Raw genomic sequence first — 19839 nt, 5'->3', positions numbered from 1 at the left:
TAATTGAGATGCACATGCGTATCCATGAATCATTCCGTGTTGGTATTTTTTATGTATGAAGTGCAATAATAAACTTTGCTTTTTCACAACAAAACAAAAATAGTAGCAAATGGAAAGCCCTGAATCTGCAACTTTACTCATTTTTTTTATCAACAGTTTTCTCATTCTTTTTGCCCATTGCATAATAATAATAGTAATAGTAATTAATAAAATAAGGGTATAATCAATGTTCAGATTTTTTGGAACTTTCAATCATTTTGACTTGCTTTGCTGCAAAAACAAAGCTAGCTGTTCAGTATTTTAAAACACCCAAGGTTCTGTTTCTTCGATTTTCAATTGTGTTGTTTGGTTTTGGTTCTTGTTTTAATCGTGTTGAGGGTTGAAAATTCAATGCATCTATAAATAATTTAGCATGTCTCGTGTAGGTTACCAATTTTGAAATATCAAAGGGTCCAATGAATGGTCCTCAATAACTCACTGTCACAAGTCTGTGGCTTAAAAGCATTTTCTGCATTCACGTGTTGTTTATTGTTAAAAAATAGATCAACTAATTGTCATATGCAGCTAATTTTTTTTTTATTGTTTATTTTTTATTTTCTTTATTTTATTTTTTTTCTACAGCATATATGGAAAAACATAACTGGTCTACACTATGATTTCACTGTCAGCAATTTTAACTATAATTTATTATTTAAATCAGAATTTCAAGTTTTAGAAAATTAAATCTATAAACAAAATAATTAATTATAAGCGTTATTATTCTTCGAGAATGATGTAATTGACTTAACATGATGAGAGTGGGCCACGTGAAAGGTTGGAGAGAAAAATATTAAAAGGAAGAGAAAATAAAACGAGAAGAATCTGATGACTCAACACTCTAGAACTTCCCCAACCCTAATGCTGCCAATATTATTTTCTCTATATATTTATTTTATTATATATATATATATATATATATATATATATACACACACACACACACATATATATATATATATATATATTCTTTTAATTAGTTTTATGTATTTAAATATATTATTAAATTTTATAGTTCTTTTTTTTTAAATGAGCAACTTATTTTTGAGTTAAATTATAAGACAATCTTAGATTTCAATCCAGCCAAGAAAAAAAATACTGGACAAACTAAAACTACAAAAGCAATACGCTAAATCATTTCTTTTTTAAATCATTCATGTCTCTTTTTTTCTCATGATTTTAATTTTTTGTAATTTCACAGCTGTATATGTTTCATTTATTTTCTTATTATAGTCCAATTTATAATCTTAAATTTGCTATATTCATTTAAGATATCACTAAGAGATAATTTAATCAATTAAAATGTAAAATATAAATCATATAAATATATATATATATATATAATTTGAAATTGAATAAAAATACATTTAAAGAGAATATAAAGACTAAAATGACAAAAAAAGATCAAAATGACAATCAGAAATTACAGGAGAACAAAAATTGAAATATATTTTTCTATCCAGTATGGTTAGTGCTGTGAGCCCAATAACCCTCTTGAAAATTGGAGACCACGCCACTATTATAGAGTCCATTTTGTTTCTATGTGTGGACATCTTCAATTGGGCCACCTTTTCATTTGTAGAATCATGAAGATGGTAAAAAGCTGGTTATTGCTTACTGCACTCCTACAATTACTACATTATTATAGTTGTGATCGTCATGTTGTTAGTGCCATTATGCCATAGTCATTACTATATTATAGGAAAACAAGGAGAGAATTAAAAAAAAATGTGAAAAAAACTTATTTCAGAAAGTTCTTTCCAAACAGATCTCATATAAGGATATTTTAGAAAACTTATTTCAAATATATTATATATGTTTCAAAAATACATTTCATGTGTTCCAAAAATTATATTCTGAAAAACACATTTCAACAAATCTTATTTTAGAAATTCTAAAAAACTTGTTTCAAAAAGTTTCTAAAGTATATAATCTAAAAATAATTAAGACAAAATGATCTTTTCGAAAATCTGAAGGATAAAAAAAATTGTGTATTACAAAAAAAATGCTAAAAGCCTAAAAGAAATTTTACTTTTCCTTAAAGTGGCAACACTTTTTTTAATTTATAAAATAAATATTTAAGTTTCTTATTATTTCTAAGAGTGGTAAAGGAGTTTATAAGTAGTCGTATGATCATAGTATGTAGTACAAAATTAATTAGTGTTTATGATTTAAATTATAACATTATATCTAAAGTATTAAATTAGTGTGATTTTTTTTTTCTAACATATCTCACGCGTAACTGTGTGATTATTGCCGATCCAACTATTTTTCGAACATGAAAGAATAATTTCTTGCTACATGAATCGTTCCTAAAATATGTAAATATATCTCTTAAAAAAACTTTAAAGAAATGAGCTCTTATAATTGAATTATTCAATGTCTTTTTATAATCCTTTTAATATTTACATTTTGAAACTTTAATTTTTGTAATTTGTATATAAATTTTATTAAATAAGTTTTCATTTAAATAAAATTAGAGAGATCAAATCTCATTTTATTAAAAACAAATATAAATTTAGAGATCAAATCTCACTTGCTGACTACAGAAAAAACATTCACTTAAGTCTGTATTTTGATCTTTGGAGTTTGATGCAGATTTTATTGGAATGCGGGCTTATGAAGTTTTATGAGTCATATTACAATATGAAATATTATATGTTATATAATTACAGCATTAAATATTATATGTGTTGTTGGAAATTTTTAGAAATTGTGAAAATATGAGAGATAACAGATATAAGATATATGTTACATAATGAATTTGTTATTTTTTTGAGTGAGTTGAAATTTTTTTCTTATTTATCATCAGATCAGTTAAATCAAGTTAAGGGTATATTTTTTCTCCTTCTTCGCATCTTACACAATGGTGAATCGGCAATCGCATGTGAGTGAATTGAAAATAATTGTCAAATAACTTTACATGATTTTTTTTTTGAAAATAAAATCACAATTAATGATCTGATAATTTTCGCTGTCCAAATGCGGATTTAGACGGAATGCGAACTTAAATGAATGCAAATATAGGCGTGATGCGGATTGAGATGAATGCGGACTTAAGCGAATGTTTACTGTAATCATAATCAATAAATTTAGCATAATCAATAAAATTTTAACTAAATTTATTTTAATTAAGATCGAGACAAATAGAATATATGAAGATCAATATATAGATTTTATAAATGAAAGATTATTTTTGTTTTCAAATTTTTACTTTCAAAATAAAACAGATTTTTTTAATTTATGTAATCAAATTACCCATTTTTTTATTTTAAAATTTAGTTGTTTAAAAAAAGTTATGCAAATAAGATTAAATCCTAAAGAAATTGAAATGTTATGTTATACATATCCGAAAACAAAATGGAAGATGAATTGAATGACCCATCGGACCATTGGCAACATCCGGTCCTCCAGTCCATCGAACAAGGCTGGGAGAGCTTATCTATGAAACAGAACCATTGGTCGATCGGTCCTTTACATAAACTATGTATGAACCTCACAAGGGACCATCGGTCGATCGATCCCAGAGATGAATCGCATCCTCACAAGGGACCATCGGTTGGTCGGTCCCAGAGATGAATCGCATCCTCACATGGGGCCATCGGTCGATCGGTCCCAGAGATGAATCGCATCCTCACAGGGGGCCATCGGTCGATCGATCCCACAGATGAATTGCGTCACTCCATAAAGGACCATCGGTCTATCGGTCCCCAAATAGACCACACGTTACCCTATGAAGGTTCATCAGTCGGTCGGCCCCATAGGTGATTCGCGTAGTGTCTTACGTATGATCCTCAGTCGATCGGCCATATAGATTAATTATTCACTTAAGGTTGTTAAACTCAGAAGATAACCAGCCTAGTCAGGCGGCCATCGGTCAATCGGCCAAACGAGACCAGTCAGCTGGACTAATTAACATTAAATAAGTCAGTAATCTTGATTAAAGGATCATTGGGCCGTGATTAAGGAACCCTAATTATAGGCCCACACCGGAAACTATAAATACGCCAAAGGTAGGTTGATGAGGATCTTAAATTCGCATTTATTACACCAGATATACTTATACATTGATCGATTTATTTACTGACTTAAGCATCAGAGCCTTTTAGACAGGTACCCCCGATCGTCTGGTCAACCGATCGAGCAAGGAGAAAGATTTTTTGGTGGAGAAGTTACAGCAGATTGCGGAGAGAGAAGACTTAGAGAAAAAATGAGTACAATTGAAGTTGTTCCTAGTAGGTGTTTGGTCTCTACACTCGAAACAGAAGATTTTCCTCCTAAACCTGTATGGTTCTTCTATTATATAGTGTGAGCAAGTTATTTCAACAATATGAGATTTAGTCCTAAGTTTTCAACACATCGTTGGTATTTTTAATAACTCCACCAAAGTAAGCTTTGTTTGGATTCCTCAATGCACTGTCATACCTATTGGGCTTGTAGCTGCCTTCATACCCCACTAACATGAATTGCAGAAAGTTTTTTTTTGATTAGGATCATAGACACCAAGGATGGCTTCTTCACTCATACCACAACAAACGAAAATAAAAAAGAAAAAAAAAACTAAAGTCATCTGGGCCTGCAAATTCTACATAGAGAAAACAAACACCAAAAAATAATTCTTCAACCATACATTGAAGCCTGGGAGACTTTGGAAATAGTATTCTACCCATTAAACCAAATAATCAAACTAATATTGGATGGGATGCACCGGGCCTTTGCATCAGTGCAAAACAAAGGCGATGCTCAAGAAACCAAGTAGCAAGCTACTTTGATGGTTCTCTCCCTCAAAAAATAAATTTAATATCGTGTGAACTAATAGTCCACATATCAGATATTAAACTGATAAGAACAGATACTACACTTGATCTTAGCCAAAAGGCCGAGAAAGGTATGATTTGAACATTATAGATGTTCAAATTTTATATCTGCTGCTTCAGTCGTCATTCAATGTTCTGACAAGTGTGGGACTTCAACTGTTAAAGTCAATTCCTACTCCTAGGCAACAGAGTTTAAGATTTGAATGGTTAGGTAGTGCTGAAGATTATTTGGTTTTGCGAGAGAAACATCTGCTTGAGCGTTTCATTGATAGGGAAGAACTCATGAGACGAGCTCAGGATTTGTAGTTTTAGCCACACTTTACACTTACAACTTTTTTCTTCTGTTATCAGTCACAATTTACACTTACAACTTACAACTTTTTTCTTCTGTTATCTTCTACAATGGTAGATTGTAAATTGAAAATGCTTTCGCGAATAGTGTCCTTGACCCAAAATCACTTACCCTTGTTCAAATTACAAAATTTTCAGTGTACTTTGGAATACCGTTCTTCAGAATTACATAAATATCAATATTGACTTAGATATTTCATTCCTCATACTCTCGACTCCTTGGATAATGTTGTCACATTGATTTGTAATGTCATGCACCACATTTTACACTTTTTGCTGCAGAGAGAATAAAAGGGGATGATTGTATATTCTGATGTTATCAATACTATCATTTATGAGTTTCATACCAATTCATTTATCCATTTGTGAGTTTCATACCAATTCATTTATCCATTTGTGAGTTTCATACTTCTGTAAAAAAACTTGTTTATACAGAGAGTAATAAATGATACAAGTCCACTTTTTAATAGATTGATGAAAGGATCCTATGAGGTCCAATAAACAAAGGAACAAATAATACAAATATCTGATCTTTGCAATTTAAATTTGACAAACCTTATTATATTAAACTTCATTCTGAACTTAAATGAAAGGGACAAGTGTTTAAATATTGGCTCTCAAAGTGACCGGAGTTCTGATTAAATGAAACAATACATGTCTCAGTTTTTGAATAAAACACATTGTGCAGTAATGCAGACTTGATGAAAATCTGAAATTTGCATATCGTTCCTATTAGGGGTGGCAATGCGGGCCGGCCCGCCCCGTTTAGGCTCATCCCGCATAAGGCCCGCATATCGCGGGCCGGCCCGTCCCGCCCCGCACATTTTATGCGGGCCGCATACTCTGGCCCGCCTCGCATACACGTTGGCCCGCGGGCCCGCGTGCCGGCCCGCTTTTTTTTTTTTTTAATTTTTTAATTTATTTATTTTTTTTATGATAAAACTTTCAATGTTTAAAAATTGGGAAACTTTAAGAAGTTCACAAAATTAAGTAAAGACTTTGGGGAATTAGATGATAAATTGATAATTCAACATTTTCATCATATTCATACTATGACATACACAATGTATTCTTTAAATTTTAGCACATTAAAAATTACATAATACTTGTCTTTTCCAATTATACAAGAATTTGAAATATTAATGCAAGAGTCCATAAAAGAAGTAATTAATATACACAAGTACAAGTTTTTTTTTTTTTTAATTTTATGCGGGCTTGCGGGCCGGCCCGTGCGGGCCGCGGGCTAGCCCGTGCGGGCCTGCGGGCTCAATATCCTGGCCCGCCCCGCATTTTTTTGCGGGCCTGCAGGCCGGGCCCGCGGGCCAGGCCCTAATTGCCATCCCTAGTTCCTATCCTTCGTTTAATGTATGTCATCAATTAAAATGATTACTGTTAAACAAAAAATGAAAGAATTTCAAATCTTGTATTGTCTAAAATGATGATGTGGTGGTTAGACTCGTACTTCCATTCCTAACATTCTTGGGTACCGCTCCAATCGTAGCTTTTGTCATTCTCTTCAAAGTGAAATCTGAATTTTTTTTGTATATCTTTTTCTTTTAATGGACTGCTAAATCCTCATAATAAGATGCATCAGTATCACTAATAAAAAAGTCTACAAACTTTTTTTATATCTTTTCCTCTTCCATAGATTTGTGGTTTCTGTGAGGAATAAACTGGTTTGGCTCCACTTCTCTATGGAACAGTCTCACTCAAATGAAAATCATTTCTTTCTTCAGCAATGTCTTTCAATATCTCACATGTTCTTTTCATTATCCAAGATGATCAGTGAGAGTTTCTCACCTGGTCCAAGATGTTATGCATCTCAGAAGTCGTATCTTTTAACATTCTCAGCCAATCCTTGATAGCTTCATTTCAGAATTGTTTCTCCTCAGCATCATCAAGTGTGGCCTTGAGTGCAGTGAACATGCTGTTAAGCTTTATCCTGTCTTTGTTGAAACCCAGAAACAGCCCGAGCTTTATTCTGGTTAGAATAGTCAACTTTACAGTAAAAAATTCAAGGATATTATGTTCTGTTAGAAATTCAATTTAAATGCTAATTTAAGTTTTATATTGAGTACAACTGAGAATGTTAAACGAAGAAAAGTATAAATTAAATATTACCATAAAATTCAGTGAGAAATAGCATCATACTATCTTATGAGTGATTAGTAAAGAAATCTTGGGCGTTTAGTTTGCATCCAATGCATAAGTATAGAAGATATTAATGTAATTATTTATCGTTAGAATGTATAAAATTTTTCCATTAGTCTTCTGATAACTTTGTAAGATTATAGACATTGATTTGAGTATTATTGAACATGTTGAAAAATATGGGTATAAAATTAAATGTTAAACCATCATGATTCTTGGTAAGGAACTAAAAATAAAAAATATTTAAATATTAAAAAGAGAGGTGAATATGTTGCTCACAAGTTCTGTCTTCAATAGGATTCTTAGAAGAGGCCATAACATAACTTAGCAAGTAAGTCCCAATGGGAGAGACCATTGCTAGTTTCAACTCAAACAGTAAATGTAGTTTAGCAATTATAAGTCTCAATGGGAGAGACCATTGTTCACAAAATGACTAGTCTCAAATCAGATGAAAATTTATGCACAAGGTCATTGCAGATGCGCAAAACAATCTGAAAACAAATCAAATAAATAACTTAATCCATCAAAAATAAAAAATCAAACCAAATAATTGAGCTTAAGCCATCAGAAATCAGACCAAATAATCCAAACTGTTTTGGGTGGGATGCACCAAACCTTTGTATCAGTGCAAAACAAAGGAGATGCTCGAGAAACCAAGTAGCAAGCTACTTTGATGGTCCTCTCCCTCAATAAAATAATTTAATATCATGTGGACTAATAGACCACGTATCAGATATTAAACTGATAAGAACAGATACTACACTTGATCTTAGCCAAAAGGCCGAAAAAGGTATGCTTTAAAAAGTATAAGTGTTCAAAATTTATATCTCAACCTTCAGATACCTGTCAGTGTTCTGACAAATGTGGGACTTCATATCTTGAGTAATGTTCCCAACATGGTTTCCTGAGATGAACAGATTTTAAAATTTAGAACGGCAATTGATATATGATGAAACTTGAACCTAATTACAGTCATTGGAAATATATTTTACTTGATATTACCAACCATGTTCATCCTTCTCCAAGACGGGTTCATGCCTAATTAAGGTTTAACTAAGTATTTCTTAAATGATATGTATGCTAAAGCGTTAATGGAAAAAAACCAAGACCAAGACTATGTTCAGCTTCAAGAATGAAACCTGATTTGTAACAGGAGCCTCAAATAAATATGAGGGTAACTTTATCAAGCTCATCACTGATCCCTTGTGGGAAAAAAACCAAGACCAAGACTAATCTAACTTACAACCTGGGCCTTTAGAAGTCTTGGCTGATCAGAAGAGAAGACTAATCATCATCAAAGAACAAATGAAAAATACATAATTTTTTTGCAAACAAACTTCAAAGGCAAAATGTCGTCCTTAGTTTGTTGGATGAGGAAGGATAATTTCAGCATTGAACATACTAATAGTATAGACAAATCCAGTTGATAAGGTAATTATGAAACTCTTCTATCTTATGACAGTCCCAAAGAAACAAGTAATCTATTAACCAATGAAATATACTTCAACCATATTTAGCAAACTCGGGCTGTAGTAATTGTATTTTACAAAATATTATAAGCAACGAACCTGTGAAGCCCCTTTTTTTTTTCTTTTTCTCTGATTTTTCCTAAGCCTAAGTGCACCAGCTCACCTCACACTCAACAAAGCACTCCTCACTACCCCACCAGTTTTCTCTCAAGTTCTCCTCCTCATAACCCCTCTACTACCTCCATAATTCTGATCCTTCTTCTTTTGCAATCAGATTGTGGAAAGGAAACACCTGCAGAGCTTCCAGTTGATTCCACTTCCAACTTCCTTCTTCAAAGTAAGTCAATCCTCCCATGTTTGATCCTGTTTGACTTTGAATTCGAAATTCTACCTCTATTCTGGGATTAATCGGGTGTTTTTCCTCTCCCTGTGTTATAATAACGAAATTCTCTAGGTTGAATTGAGGTTTTGTGCCCTCACTGTTGAGGTGGTATCTTGCCAAAGTTTAAAATAAGAAAAAGGTAAGGGAAGCTAACCTTTTTCTTAAAATTCGTATGAAAATTTGTTCTGATGGCTCTGGATTGCATGTTTGAGTGTTGAATTGATGTTTGAACTGCATAATTGGATGTGTGTTTGAATTGTGCAAAGATTCTGGGCTCCTGCATGTGGAAACAGATTGGAAATCTGGTATTTTCGCCTAGGCGAGAGGCTCTCGCCTGAGCGAAAACACTAGAAAACCCACCCTTGTTCCTGCGCGAAGTCTTGCCTAGGCGAGTTGATTTCTCTTGAGCGAGAGACACTCTCGTCTAAGCGAGACAGCTTAGCCTGAGCGAGAGTTCGCCCAGATTTTTTAACTTGCCCACTATTGGGGTCTCGCTCAGACAAGAATGACGCGCCTAAGCGAGATGGCCACTCGCTTGGGCTAGATCTTCTAGCTTGAGCGAGAACCACTGTAGTTGAGTGTTTGATTCTCTGTTTTAATGGATGAAATTATGTCGTGAGGAGTAGCAAGAGATCCTAGTCTTTGGACTTGATCAAGTCTTAGACGCGAAGGGAACTTACTTGGGAGTGGTCGGGTGATAACCCCTTGCGCCCAAACTCTGCAGAGTTTGGGGACCGTCACATGTGTATGCCACCAAGAGATCCAATGTCTATGTTGTGATGATATTCAAGTAATTCTGATGATTGTGAACCAAATTGACTGATATTCATAGTTTGAATTGCATGATTCCTCTTAATAAAGTTAACTTCCCCTTCTTATCTATGTTTGTTTTCCTTTTGCAATGATACTATTAGTGTGAGCAAAATTATTTAGTAGTAGTTCTGGCTCATGCGGGTATAGCCTGTACATATAGTTAGTGATTCATATGTTTCTTCCCACTATCTGCTTTGTTTGATCATGATATAATATTTTGTTTAGTAGTGTAAAAACTATTAAATGGGTAGTGTAAAAACTATTAAATAGGATGTTATACAACCAATTAAAATCATCAGAAATAAGACTAAATAATTGAACTGCTAGGTGGTCCAAAAACCAAGTAGCATGCTCTACTTTGATGGTCCTCTCCATGTACACTTTCTTTAAAACATTAGTGTTTAACTTTTACATCCTAAGCTGATAAAAAGACATAATTTTTTTGTAATCTTCAAGGTCAAATTATTTATCCTACATAGTTGAGTTAGGAAGGATAACCTCTTTCTTTAAAACATTAGTGTTTAACTTTTACATCCTAAGCTGATAAAAAGACATAATTTTTTTGTAATCTTCAAGGTCAAATTATTTATCCTACATAGTTGAGTTAGGAAGGATAACCTCAGCATAAAAGAAACAAATAGTAGTACTGTAGACCTCAATCCAAATAAATCAAACTATTTTGGATGGGATGCACCAGGCCTCTGCAGAAGTGCAAAACAGAGGCGATGCTCGAGAAGCCAAGTAGCAAGCTACTTTGATGACCCTCTCCCTAAAAAAATAAATTTAATATCGTGTGAACTAATAGTCCACATATCAGATATTAAACTGATAAGAACAGATACTACACTTGATCTTAGCCAAAAGGCCGAGAAAGGTATGATTTGAAAGCTTGAAGTGTTTAAATTTTATATCCCAACCTTCAACTGTTTGCCAGTATTCTGACAAGTGTGGGACTTCCTAACTTGAGTCTGATGCTTCCAACATCACTACCTAGTATCAAGCTTTAAAATTTAGATAGTCATGAAACTTGAAACTGCTTATAGTCAGAATATTTTTTCACTTGACATAACCAATCATGCTCATCATTTCCAATACTCAAGTAAAAGAATATTTATCTTATTATAACTATCAAACTTATTCATCAATAAATAGCAAATATTATGTTGACTGTATGGGTATTTTAAGTAAAACTAAAAAAATGTCTTTCATTGACATGAACTTGTAGAATTCCACATATTTTATATATTTCTTTTTCTAAAATCTTAAAGTCAATAATAAAGTCTCAAACTTTGATGATGATAGGATTCAACAAAAAAAGGAAAAAAGTTGTGTTTGTAAATTGTTTATATAACTCAATGGCGATCCCCTAGAGTCAGTGGTCTAGACTAGGCGCTGGGGAAAAACGTTAGTTACGTGTTTGAATTTATTTTCAGCATAAAATAGTTAGCAATAACAATATTTTGATACATGAATACATTAAGAAGTCTATAATCTTGTACTAAAAATGTGTACGTATATATACAGCAGAGCATAAACTCCAAATGGTAGCAGCATGAGATTTGATGAGTGCAAGAAAGAGAAGCATTAGAGTAGAATTGTGAAGTAAGAAAAGAAAAGAAAAGAAAAGAAAAGGGTGTTCATCTTCCATCAAGAACCCCACTGAAGACTTGGCTGTCTCCACCTAATGATGCTTCCCATTCAGTGGATGACATAACAATCTGAGACAATGCCACAACTATATCCCTCATCACAGGCCTGTCGTTTGGATCTTCGCACAAACACCAATGACCTACTTCTGCCATCTACAAAGGGAAATGTTCCAAATAACAAAATTATGAGGTCAGAATAACATCAGAATAAGGAAAGCAACAATGTTAGGCTATCCCTACAATATCCCTAAAGATACACAATAACTATGTTAAGGGAGTGATTATTAGCTTTCTTCAAACACAAAAATTTTACATAATGATCGAGTATTAAGTCAAGATTTCTCTGAATAAAAGTGAACTAATGATTTTTTGAAATTGATTTCATATTGTTGGGTTGTTGGTTGTCACGAAAGAGTGCACGTTTTCCCGTTATAAACTCTGACAGAACCACCCCAAATGCAAATACATCTGTTTTTATAGTCACTTGAAGCTCCTTAACAGATCTTAAAGGAGCAAAAAAGCAATCGAGTCAGAATAAAATCAAGTGGTGTGTAATTTTTGTTTACTTGGGTTTAAGCATATAATGATAACAAGAAAATTGATTGTGTTGAATAAACCAAGAGAGTGTACTTATGATCTGAAAGCACAAAACCTACTCTGGTGGAAGGTAGCCCGGTGTTCCAACAAGTGTTGTTGCTATGAATTCTTCATCATTGGTTCGTTCAACTAGCTTTGCAAGTCCAAAAGCCCAACTTAACGGATTGATTTTGAACTAAGTACAGAGACTTTTGTTCAAAGTTTTCTCAACTCAGCTTTACAAAGAAATAAAATAAATTCATCCGCAACAATTTCTTACAAGACAGGTTAAGTTCAAAGGGACAAGTACAATGCTTTAAAACCTTTGCTGTTTTGTTAAACTACAATGTTTTAACATGTTTACTATCTGATATACACGAGTAGCTGATTTAGTTATATAACTATGCAAAGTGCTATAACTATTTTATGTCAGAATAACATTAGAATAAGGAAAGTAACAGTATTAGGCTATCCCCTACAATATCTCTAAAGACACAATAACTAAGTCAAAGAAGTAGTCATTAGCTTGGTTCAGACACATTATTTTTGAACCAAAGAACTTCGTCCTTTTGTCAAAGGATTTGAACAATTTCAAAGAATTAAAATACATTACTTTTGAATTATTTATAATTAAATTTTTTTATTTTTTAAATATTTTGTTTGGATAATCAAGTTAATGAGTTGGTCTAGGTCGAAAGTTAAAATAAGTTGGCTTTAGCTGAAAGATAAAACGAGTCAGACCAAGTTAAAGATCAAAATGAGTTAGTTTAGGTCAAAATTCGAACCATGTTTACACAAGTCAAGTATTAAGCTTAATCATCTATGTTGAAGATCGGTTTGAATCAACTCAGACAGAGAGTTGATCAAAGCATGTGCAACTTGAAAGGTCCAACAAAGTTGGCTTGAACCAAGGACGGTGACGAGTTAACCCACGTCTTTATCTTGATCTTAAACCAATTCACATAGATTAACTCTTACCCATCGGGCTTTTGGAGATATTGCGACTCTATGAACTTTTCCTTACGTGGACCTTTTAGCTTTATAGACTTTTTTTGCCTTGTGTGAACATATTGAGAATTAAGGATGGAATGGTGGTGGAACATGATACTCTATTCACGCCCAGATCCATGAATATAGACCCTACATCTTCATATGCATTGACTTTGGGTTCAATTTGATTAATATGCTGCTACAGAGCTCATTTACTCCTTTGTCTATTAAGTCAATCATCTTTTATCATATAAACCCCTAATTCTCATTCACTCAATATTTTCTTTATGCCCCTTCCCACTTCATTAATTGCTGTTTTTATTTCGCATACTTTCTTATTCATTGAACATGGCTCTACATACAACATAGATTTTTTTTTTTTAATCAGAAAAAACATAGAATATTACATGCTATTATTAATATCGTACATATTTATTACAGTTTAAACAGAGGGAAGAAAGATAAAAATAAAAAAAATTGTAAAATAATATGTAAAACAGAATTCACTATATTTTTACATATCAACTCCTAATGAATATGCATATATACAGTTATTACTTTAATAAGTATGATTGTAAAATCAGTCAAATGTAAGATGTGTTCTGGTGATACAACGATTTTATTTATTATTATTTGCCATTAGTAATTAGGAATACATATTTTTTTCTCTAATAATAAATTTTAAAAATATTATAATTATAAATGTGACATGTTTGAAATAAAAGAATATAATAATATTATAAAAAGAAATCTGCACCACACTTCCGTCCAAACCTTTTTTACCTATCTCTTAATTTCTTCTTCTATAACCGTTTATTTTAGAAATCAGCACAGGTTTAAAGAGAAATTTTGAATCGATTGAATTTTCAAATATGGTATTTACTCTATTAAATCCTAATTTTCGTAGTGTTTTGGTCATAACTTTAGTGAGAACAATCGAGAATAATTCTCTCAACTTAACAATTTGGATTTGTTTGAATACTTTATTGTAGGTCTCTAGTAGAGATAGGAATATTTCTTAGGCTGCAAGAGTTTAACACAGATTGATAATCACTTTTTAAGCAAGGGAAGTTAATGAAAAATTAAAATACTTTGTTTAGATTTTATGATGATGATTAATACGATATGATATTGAACTGAGTTCTGAAAGTGATTGTGCTGGTTTTACAAGTTAGACTTAATTGGTTACCATATTTTAGAGAAACAATATTTAGTAAAATGTGTGGATTTGAGTATACGTTAACAAACTAGTGTAATGGTGTTATCTATTTTGATTTTGACTTGAATTGGATTTGTTTTTGTACAAGAAAGAAGTAAACTAACTTAGATACTCCACTCGACCAATCTCATATATATTAAAATTTTTGAAATTTTGTAATAGCAGAGGCAACTTCAAAATGTTGGACCCCAAAACAAAAATAAATTTAAATGAGTTCTGAAACACTTTAGACGGATATTACTAGGGATGGCAACGGGGCGGGGCGGGGACGGGTTTCGCTATCCCATACCCATCCCCGCATAAAAAATTCATCCCCATCCCCATACCCAAACCCAACGGGTATCAAACTTTTTTCCCATCCCCATCCCCACCGGGTAACGGGTATAATCTCGTACCCATACCCGTACCCGTGTTCTAACTACTTCAATATTAATTTTTATAAAAGAAAAAAAATTACGGTAAAGAAAACATAATATTATGAAATATTCAATATTAGGAGGATTTTCTTCGATGCCAAATACCTTAAAATAAATTATAATTGTTTACATTTTATATTAGAATACCAAATAAAATTTCATGTGAACCAAAACATTTGTTAAATTTGCAAACTACAACATTGATGAACTTAGTTGATAAAATTAAAAAATATTTCAAAAAAAATATAAAAGGAAAACAAATATTTAAATTAAAATATATTTTAAATGTTTGTTTACTTCAATTTTTTAAATTCTAATGAATATCTTTTTTATACACTAATAAAAGTTATAATATATCACTTGATCAAAATGACACAAAGAATAAATAATAAACATAATAATAAAAGGAAAACAAATATTCAAATTAAAATATATTTTAAATGTTTGTTTACTTCAATTTTTTAAATTATAATGAATCTCTTTTTTATACACTAATAAAAGTTATAATACATCACTTGATCAAAATGACACAAAGAACAAATAATAAACATAATAATAAAATTTTGACATAGATTTTGTATCTTTTGAACTTCAATATATGTTGGATAGTGACAAAAAAATATTCATAGCAATTACATTAAATTTTTATATTGTAGTAAATAAAAGTTATTTATACAATTAAAGTGGAAAAAATTACAGTATGATTAATAGTGAGTTATAAAATAACAAATAATTAGATAGAATATATCGAAATATTATTCTACATGATGAAAATAAACAATAAATAAAAATATTAAAAGACTAACAAATGTGTGTTTTAGAAATAATTTGAGAGACTATCGAAAGAAATCGCACAAAGGAAATCAAATGTATAATTAAGGTATGATAAAATGAAAAATACCTTACAGAACTAATTATTAAATTATGTTTGAAGTGGTTAAAATTAAATAGAAATATCATTAGTGACCAAAAAATTTGTCATTAAATTACATATAAATTAGTAATTAAATTGGTCACTAAATCAAGTACAGATTCGATCATTGAATCGGTCACTAATTTAGTCATTGATTCAGACAATAAATCAACTACTACCACCAATGACGAAAAATAGTGACTGATATGGGTTACTGACTAAATCAGTCACCATTTCATGTTTTTCTTGTAGTGAATTATCATATACTATTCCTAAATATCATTATATATATATATATATATATATATATATATATATAAAATTTTAACCACTTCAAACAGAATTTAAAGTGAAAAAATTACATTATGATTAATAATGAGTTATAAAATAAAAAATAATTAGATAGAATATATCGAAATATTATTCTACATGATGAAAATAAAAAAAATAAATAAAAATATTAAAAAACTAACAAATGTGTGTTTTAGAAATAATTTGAGAGACTATCGAAAAAAATCACACAAAGGAAATCAAATGTATAACTAAGGTATGATAAGACGAAAAATATCTTAGAGAATTAAGAAAACTTTTCAAATATTAACATATAATTAATGGTTGAAAAATAACGAAAATTATTTTAATGAAACAAAAAAGTTCTTCAAATTAAACAAAAATTAATAATAATAATAAGTAAAGAATTTTTTTTATATTATCTTAAATTGAGAGTATAAACATTCTCATGTGAAAGAAAAATTTATAATAAATAAAAATATTAAAAAATAATATAAATATTCAAATGTGAGGCATAATTTTTTTTTAATTAACATACATCATTTTAACATAATTACATAAAGGTTATGATAAGATAAAAAATATATTGGAGATGAGAATGAGTTTCATGACAAATGAAATAATTAAAAGAAATAAAAAATAGAAAAAAAAAATATATATATATAGGGGTTACTTGATTAATTGTGAATATTTTAATAATTTAAACGAGAATGGAGATATGGCGGGGACGGGTATTATGGCGGGTATATGTACATCCCCATACCCATCCCCATACCCAACTGAAAAAGTCGGGGATTCCCCATACCCATACCCATACCCAGTCAATGCGGGGATTTCCCGTCAAAACGGGGACGGGTTCGGGCAATACCCACGGGGACGGGTTTATTTGCCATCTCTAGATATTACTTAATAATACAATTATCATATAATTTATTAAAATAAAAAATATTAAAAGGGTCTTTCTGACTGATGTCCTAAGGACACTGGTTAAGGATAATTAATATACATTGGATCCTACAAAAGTACATAGATAAGTGTAATATTAAATAAATCCTGACCTAATAACCATTAATGTAACTTTATTTTTTTTAAAAGACAAAAATGCCCATAAATATTGTACATGTGTATTTAATATTTTATTTAATGTTCACAAATAATATTTAAAACTAATTAAATAATAAAATAACTATATTTTAATGTTGCTAAAAATTAGATATAAGAAAATTTAAATTAACAAAAAACCAACAAAAAAATTGTGTTAAACATCTAAAACTTAAAAAAAATAACATAAGAAAATATAAATTAACAGAAAAACCAACAAAAAAAATAGTGTTAAACATATAAAAATGTTACAAAAAAGGAATAATTAAAGTGTCAATTTAAGACTTAATTGATTTTTTTTTCTTTTTAGTAGAGACCTTAAAAATTTCAAAATCTTGTTTTATAACAGTAAATTATTGTCTACACATTTAAAAGGGTATTTTTGTCTTTATCAAATTTATTATGTGCATTTATACTATTTTAATTACTGTATTTAATTATTTCAGCTTTCAATGTAAAAATGATATAAAAGCACATTTATTATTCCTTAACTAATGCCCTTAGGGTACTGGTTAGCATTCTCCATATTAAAAATAAGGTTTCTAAGTACAGGAAAATTTAAAATTTATATCGCTATATTTCAATTATATTGCGCCATCTTTATTACAAGTCCATGGTAGAGAAAAACCTCATAAAAATTGATTACAAAATGTCTGAAAATGAAACAGAGTAAATTTCTCATAATCTGTCATGCTCTGTCTCTAAGCATTAGCATGCTCACCTAGATTCACATCAAGTCATGCAATTATTGCAAAACACAAACAAATTTTTACTAACTTACCCTTTATTTTTGTGATATTATGATCTCCACCCAATATGATCATATATTATACGTGAGTAGAAGATTTTACTTATGACAGTGAGAAGCAACAATAAATTTGCGGAGTTTTCTTTAGTTGTATTTTTGTGAAATATAAATATATATATTTTAATTATCTACTTTTCGAATTTGTTGGTTATGTTAAATTAGGTTATCTTTAAAAAACTTTTATATAAAACTAATCAAAATACATGCACGTAACATGTGTTTTCATTTTTTTTATGATAATAAATTATTATTATTGTTATTATTATTATTAAGAGATTAAATATAAATAATGTTTATAAATTTATTATAAATATTTTTTATTTTTTTATTGGTAGTTTAATATTTTAAAAAATGATTAAATTTAAAAAAAGTGATAAAATTAGAATGAAAAGGTCAAATTGATAAATTAATTATTTTTATTTTAAGAAAAAGTTATTTCAAGGATAAATTTGACAAATAAATATGGGAAAAAAATATAGGTATAAATAAATGTACATATTTTAATATTTGTATGTTTAAGAGGTATTCTTGTTATTGTTTATGTAATGATGAAGTTAGTGATAATGTATATACTAATTAGGATCCAATATAATTATTAAATAATAATATTTAATAATAACCGATAAATCTTAAATTATTGTAAAAGAGAATATAAATGTTTAAATATGTCTTAAAAATTATTGTATAATGATTACAGAAAATTAATAATATAAAATTTTAAATTACCTAATAAATTAAAGTTATTTTGGTAATTAAAGATGAGAAACATATATATTCATTTCATCTTCATATTTAATTTAAAAATTGTATATTGTTCATATTTATATCTAATTTTAAAAAATTAAATATTATCCATATCGCACTTAATTATGTAACATCCCAATTTTTAGTAGCTTAAGACTAATAAAAATATGGAGTTTCATCATAGCTCCAAAACAGATAATTCATTGTACACACTATATTAATACAGTCTTACAAAAGATATGACTATAAAAATATATCACTTATATACTTACACTAAACTAATAAAAATACACCCAAACTGACCACAACTAAAGCTCCCACCTAAAACGATGGTTCCTCATCCTCCAGAAGTGCCTCTGATATTGCAACCACATTTGCTCCCACCATTAAGGTGATCATCACAAAAGGAAACATACAACACGAGACAAAAACACAAAAAGTAAGGGTAAGCTAATAATAATTTAAAGAAGGTTACATTAGAGAAAGAGCATAATAATAATAATCAATTATCACAAATTCACACAGGAACATTCTGATACTCACACGTCATTCAACTTTAGACTCAATTATCCGGATATATGCAATTAACATCGGGTCTCTTGGTGGCTTGCACCGTGTATGATTCCCAAACTCTGTAGAGTTTGGCCTCAAGGGGTTATCACCTAATCATCACACCAGGTAAGTCTCATTCGCGCCAAAGACTTGATCGAGTCCAGTGGCTAAGACCTCCTGCTACTCCTCACGACATAATCTATTATACTTTATATGAGCCTTAATGGTTATTGGAGCGTCAGGATACCAACCAAAACACATCTCCACGAAATTCCTCCATAATTCACATACAACAGATCCATATTCACCCAATCACACTCAAAGCATACCAAGACAGTCAAAATAATTCATTTTAGATCAGTTAATGCAATGAAACACATCAAAACAACAAACACATGAAATCTGGCAGCTCAGCCTCAGCATTAAAATTTCGTTTCAGACCTGTAGGGGTCCCAGCGCTGGGGCACCGCTCGGCTGACGCTCAGCCCCATTCTTCTCGCATTTTTCAATGCTAGGCACTCTGGGCTGGCGTTCAGCGCTAATCTTCTCGCATTTTTCAAG

The 19839-nt window shown here is 30.6% G+C and overlaps 1 long non-coding RNA gene and 3 other non-coding genes across 4 annotated transcripts; 1 reads left to right on the top strand and 3 right to left on the bottom strand.

The window, feature by feature from the left end:
• Positions 1-4733: 4733 nt before the first annotated feature.
• LOC114174749 (U2 spliceosomal RNA) lies at positions 4734-4928 on the bottom strand. The gene has a single exon (XR_003602712.2). It is a non-coding gene; the product is annotated as a U2 spliceosomal RNA (small nuclear RNA).
• A 3026-nt stretch (positions 4929-7954) lies between these two features.
• On the bottom strand, positions 7955-8149 carry LOC114174748 (U2 spliceosomal RNA). Its single transcript, XR_003602711.2, has one exon. It is a non-coding gene; the product is annotated as a U2 spliceosomal RNA (small nuclear RNA).
• Positions 8150-8949: 800 nt separating this feature from the next.
• LOC114174302 (uncharacterized) lies at positions 8950-12043 on the top strand. Its single transcript, XR_003602676.2, has 3 exons — positions 8950-9161; positions 9279-9345; positions 11544-12043. It is a non-coding gene; the product is annotated as an uncharacterized LOC114174302 (long non-coding RNA).
• Positions 10703-10897, bottom strand: LOC114174750 (U2 spliceosomal RNA). Its single transcript, XR_003602713.1, has one exon. It is a non-coding gene; the product is annotated as a U2 spliceosomal RNA (small nuclear RNA).
• Positions 12044-19839: the final 7796 nt, after the last annotated feature.

Source organism: Vigna unguiculata, chromosome 2, assembly GCF_037176805.1.
Source record: "Vigna unguiculata cultivar grain cowpea cultivar isolate G323 ecotype 2 chromosome 2, ASM3717680v1, whole genome shotgun sequence".
Classification (NCBI taxonomy): domain Eukaryota; kingdom Viridiplantae; phylum Streptophyta; class Magnoliopsida; order Fabales; family Fabaceae; genus Vigna; species Vigna unguiculata.
This window is presented reverse-complemented; position numbering and strand designations above follow the sequence as displayed.